The 5,995-nt window shown below is 36.2% G+C and overlaps 1 pseudogene; it reads right to left on the bottom strand.

Annotated features, from left to right (window-relative positions):
• Positions 1-1,911: 1,911 nt before the first annotated feature.
• Positions 1,912-2,734, bottom strand: LOC148030678 (3-ketoacyl-CoA thiolase 2, peroxisomal pseudogene; annotated as a pseudogene).
• Positions 2,735-5,995: the final 3,261 nt, after the last annotated feature.

Below are 5,995 nucleotides of genomic sequence, written 5' to 3'. Positions count from 1 at the left end.
CTTTCCCCTTCTCCTAGAGGAATATCAGAAGCATGATGATAATTTTCAGGTTTTCTTTTTTTTTTTCCTCATTCTTCTTCTCTTACTTCTCTCCTTTTTTAATATTTCTCCCTCTTTTCTCACCAATCTTACTAGTTTCAGGTTTCTCTCTCTCTATATATCTATCTCTCTTTCTTTTGGTCACATGCATCACATCAATTGTTTTATTTCCCTCGCTCTTTTTTTCAACAAGAATACAATTTATGGCTATCTTTCATTTCTCTTCCTCTTTTGGCCTTAGTGCTTGAGATGAAGTATGGTCTTTAATTTTTATGCTATGATCATTCTTCCTATTTGGAAGATTTTGGTATAAACAATACATATCTCCTCTTACTCTAGGTGCATAAGGAAAATTTGTACTTATATGTCCTATCTCTCTACAAGAATAACAAAAATCCAATGATCCCTTGAAATAACCTTTTCCATTTCCTCCTATATTATCTTGATAAGTTTATCCTATCCATCCCCCACTACCTCTTCCCAAAGTCCTTCCTCTCAATGCTCCCAACCTCATGTTTTGCATTTGCCCAAATAGTTGATCAACTTGCTTAAAAGATATTTGTGATATCTACCTTACTAATAGCTAATAGTTTTGCCCATTTTCTTACAAATTTTGATCTCTACTTTCAATGTTTGGTGTTTTAAAATTTTCTCTCTTTTTAAGTTTCTCAAAAAAAAAAACTATTGCAATCATTTTTTCTTTGTCAAATGTACTTGATTCCTTTATTTCTAATTTATTTCTCACCTCTTACTTTAATTTTTTCATAAAATATTTTACTTTTAAAATTTCAAGTGTTCTCTCTCTAGTTCATAAATGTGTGTTCCGATGATTCCCAATTTGGGTGAACTCTAGGGAAAAAATTTCTATGGTCTGGTCCACTTTTTTTTGGAAATTTTCTATCTTTCACCAAAGGTCATGTGAAGTTTTGATCTCTTTAAATCTATCAAGAAATCCCTATTTGGTAGCTTCCTATTCTATAGGAACATTGAGAGGATTTCTCATTCTCAAACTTTTCTCATAATCCTCAAACCAATTTCTACCTTCATCAATAATTGAATTTTTAAAATTTGTACTTTCAAGGTCAAGTCAATGATTCGCTAAACTATACATCCACTCCTTTTGAACCATGAAATTTTGAAAAAGAATTGGCCATTTAAAACAATCTCAACAACAATCCAATTTCACAAAGTAAAGTCAAATTGGCACTCCTTAGCAAGGGCACCAAAAAAGATGTCACACAAGTGGTGGTAAAGGATGAACCTCTCTCACAACTTGAAGACGCAAGAGAAAAGGAGTGCTAGAAATTAGAATGACTTTGTCAAAGTATGAAACTCAACAAGATAAAATTTCCAAACATCAGGAAGTCAAAAACACTTATGCCCCTTGTATCTAATACATACAATATAAAGCATAGATTACCACCTAGTCCAGAAAATAATCTTATTTACCTAAATTTGAACATTTTGAAAATCCAGAACATAATTGTTCAACAAGTCTTAATGCTCATACGAACCAAATCTCTTAACATAAATCCTCCATCTCTTCAATTTGATTTTCCTTTAGTGTGACCTCCTCTCCTCTCATAAACAAATAGTTTTTTCCTCCTCCTACAAACACAACACATGTGTGGTTTTTCTAAAAGCTTAAGCTTTTCCTTCTATTTTAATCTTTTTAAAAGAATTTTGGCTTTTGGCTTGTAGATAGGAGTACGGTAAGCTGCAACAAATACAACATCATGACTATGATCAATTGTTTGCTCATAGGCAGTAGAGTCACTAGCTAAGCAACTCAAAGCATTGTGTTTCATGGAGTTGCAAGACATTCTGATAGGATGCAAATGGTCAAGCAAGACCTATTGTATAGCACACACTTTATCCATATGTGTTGGTAGAGTGAGGAAAATTAATGGAGATGGCTAAAAGATTCTTCTTCAAATAAACTTCTCTCCTCATGAGGAGGACAATAGCGGCGCCATCACTATCTTGGTGAGAGTTTCCTACAATTGTGGAGCCATTCTTTTGAAAGTGGTCTTCAACTTTGCCAAATCTACAAGGGTTGTGCTAGGTCTGATACGATCATCGAGTGATATGACAACATGCTTCTCCTCACCAAACTTTGGGTTAAGATGTTTTTTCTATGAGAATGATATCATCCTTAAACTTTTAAACTCCCATTGCACCTCCAACCTAAGCATGTGAAGTGACTGCAGCCTCAGCTTAAGCCCTTCATGAGACATTGTAACTCTTAGCTACATTCTCTGAAGTAATTTCCATTGGTAAGAGACGATCCTGCACCTTCTACATCATCTCAATCTTTGAGTTACTGGGGCCTTCCCAAGCCATAGGATTGACAATCATCAACTCCAATCCAGTACCAAGGCAACATATGTCATAGAAGCATGATTTGATTGCTCTAACTACATCAATCTTAGCCTATAGAGAGCCTATAGGCTTGAGGAGCAATGTCTGTTCACATTCTAAATCAAAACAGTATTAGTAAAGCTCGGGTAGAATGCCGCCATTCGATATTCATTTACACATTAGAAACTAGGAGCAAGCACAGCTCTCATAACAATATCACCAACTTCTGCATGGTTCAGCCTAGTCCTTTCCACCATGCTTTTACAAAATGTGCCAAGAGATCATTTGGATAGGTATCCTTGAAGCCTTCACACTTAGTTTGTAAATTGGGCATTTAAGTACTTGATGTGGCCTAGTAATGGGCTCATTAGAATCCTTCGAAGGCCCAACCATCTCATCAAAGCTTAGGTGATAAGAAATTGATCTTATCAACCTAGGAGAACATCATTGAAGGCAAGAATATGGATCACTTAACCTTCTTTCGAAATGAAATCGATCCAAAAATTTGACTCTACCATTCAACAGTGTAACCATTGACACGAGATCTAGGTCCTTGGAGTTGAATATAATGTGTAGAGGTTTGACATCACTCTTGTCAACATCCCCATGATTTTTACCAGAAGTTTAGTTATAAGGAGAATCTACTGGTGGGACTAGATTACTTTGTCAAGCGTTTTTCTAAAAATTGAAAACCCCTAGTCAAATTGGATTTCTGCTAGCTTAGTTGCTTGTGTGACTGATTGCTGTGTTGTTTTATAATTGGATTTTCAGTGTTTGTCTAGCTTAGGATTTGTTTATGTCCTTTTTTTTGTTTGTTGAGTGTGAAAACTTGATAGCCTTGGTCCAGCTTGGTATTTTTGGACAGGTTGAAGCTAGAGTTTGCTAGTAGTTGTTGAACATTGTGGAACAACGTTTGTTTTCTTGTGGAGAATCTTATATTACACGGATTATGGGCTCAGGAGCACTTCATGTTGCACTTTTTGATGCACTACACTCAAGGGTCATCTCCTATTATTATCAAATACTCCCATGCCATGGGTTGGGATGAAGCACATTTGGCACCATCGTTGAGCACTTGCACAGCATGAGGCCTGCTGTAGCTATATCCAATAAATCTTAGTTGCACACGCACATGAGAGAGCACCTTCATTGAGCACACACATTTCTTGCATGCACGATATTTGGGATGTTCATCACAAAGTTAGAAACCCGTGGTTGAGTGGGTAAGGTGGTTGGGTGAGTTAGAGGGTCGTGAAGGATGCCGCCAATTGTGAGATGTGTTGTTCTTATATGGTCAACATAAAAGAGGACATGTTTGATGAAAGTGTGTGCAATTACAAGAACAATAGGCCAAGGAAGGGAATAAGTCATCCAAGATAAAAGATGAAGAAAACTTATGCGATTTATGAAAATCAATATTTTTATCTATTTTCTATGGATTTTCACAATTTTGCCTACGTAGGCTTGTCGATCATCAAACATGTTCCGCTCGTTTTGAAAACTTCAACGACTATATTCGGAGTTCATATGACAAAGTTATGATCCAAACAAGTTGTAAACATACATAGGGCAGAAAAAACGAAAATAGTGAAAAGCAGTAGAAAAGAAAAAGCCAAAAGCTAAAAGCAAAAAGCCTAATGTATATGAGAGAGCTTGTGAAAAATATATAAGGATGAGGAAGAGAAGAGCATGGGGCCTTCCCCCTCAATTCCAATTGTATGTTGTGAGTGAGGAGAGAGAAGGGACACATGTAGGAGTGTGAACTCTTGTCATGCTTGTTGTGAAGTTGGAGAATTTGGATGTCAAAGTGCTGAGTGTTGGCCAAAGGGTTTCAAGGTATGAGAATACTATTCACTTGGTTTTGTTTTGGAATTGTTGGTGTTTTTTAAATTTGTGTTGGAGTGACACTCTACTCGCTTTTGGGGTTTAAGATGTTTTGAACTACAAGAGGCATTGTTTGGCATTTGGTTTCGTGTGTGTTTCGTGTGGTGTTTGTCAAAATATTTAACTTTTTAAGTTGTTTTGTGTATCTAAAAAAGTTAATTCCCCCAACCGACACTCCTTAATATCTCATTCGGGTTGTGAGTGAGACTTGTTCTTGATCACCGCTCGCGTAACATCTCTTTTTTGGTGCCCCTACTGAGGAGTGCCAAAAAATGACTTTGTCTTGGTTTTGTTACTTGTATGTGACCTAGTTTTGATTTCTTGTGATTGTTAAAAATGGCCGATGATTTTCTTGAGATCCATGGTAGTCGTACAGAAGATCCCGAAAGATTTTTAGAAAAAATAGAGTTGTGTTGTTTGATAGAGAGAGTGACTGATGCTAAGGCTAAACTCCATATTCTTAAATATCAATTGCAGGGAGAAGCATGAAATTGGTTGCTTGACTTTGAGAGAAGCCTGAAAGTTAGGAGACAAAATTTGTACTATGAGACCATTAAAAATATTTTTTTATCTAGGTTTAAAAAAAGAGAAAGTCAATGTGAGATTTGAAAAAAAATAGAAACTTGTGTTCAAAAAGATTATCAATGTGTTGAGGACTTTGCTAGGGAGTTTGAAAGATTGTGGAATCGATGGAGTTTGACATTGTCAGAAGGTGAGATAGCCCCAATTATGTTGAAGATAATGTATTTTGTAAATGCATTGAAATTAGAAGATTGGAGAGTAAAATTAGATGTTAAGAACCCTAAGACTTTTGAGGAAGCAGTGAAGATAGCTCAATATCAAGAGAGGAAGACCAAAAGAAATAAAGAGTTAGGGTTTGATGAACTAAGGGAAAGGTTGAGTTCAAGGTGAGTTGAGAAAAAAGTTTTTGAGGAGAAGAGAGTTAGTTATGCCTATCTTGAGAGAGGTATACTATATTCTATGTTTAGAAGAGATGAGAAATCAATTGAAGTCTGTGAGGAGAAATTCCCTAGGGTGGTTAAGGAGAAAACTACTTGTTTGACTGATTGGAGTGAAGAATCTGTCCTTTATTGAAGAATTTTCAGGCATCATCAAGTGGGAGATTGTAAAGAAGCTTCAGGAGTCATGGTCAGTAGAGGCTCACAAGAATAAGAGGGAAAAGAGTTGGGACTTGTTCGTGGATGCCTAACAAAAAGATACGTGGGAATCTTAGTGCAATCAGAACCTTCTATTTATCCAATTGGCAATCCACAAAAAGCTAGTAAATAGCATGTTCTTCACAACATATGCTATTGAAATCCTTCAAAGTCAATATTATCAAGACAATGGCATTATGATAATCTCAAAAGAGTGAATTTTCATACCTTCAAAACTAAATATTTTTCCCTTTGCAATGGAATGAAAGCTGAATTTAGAAACATTGATAGGAGGAAGTAGAAAAAATGTTGTCACGAGAGTCCTCTAGAGACTAAAGCGCCTTTCTAATTCCCTTCTATTGAGTACAAAGAAAATGGGTGGAGCCAGCTCGCTCATGAATGATGCAATCAAGAGGCAAGCACTAGAATGAATGGAGAGGTACATGAGAAGAGAGAATGTAAAAATCAAATCCAAGAATAAGCTAGTTAGAAGAAGCCTCCTTTGACACAGGGGAGTTTTTCTTAGAGGCCTACAACCAAAATTTTGTAAGTTT

This window comes from Lygodium microphyllum, chromosome 10, assembly GCF_053477565.2.
Source record: "Lygodium microphyllum isolate KBCC chromosome 10, Lygodium_microphyllum_v1.1.10, whole genome shotgun sequence".
NCBI classification, from domain to species: domain Eukaryota; kingdom Viridiplantae; phylum Streptophyta; class Polypodiopsida; order Schizaeales; family Lygodiaceae; genus Lygodium; species Lygodium microphyllum.
Note: the sequence above shows the minus strand (reverse complement) of the source record. Positions and strands in the feature narration are given on the sequence as shown.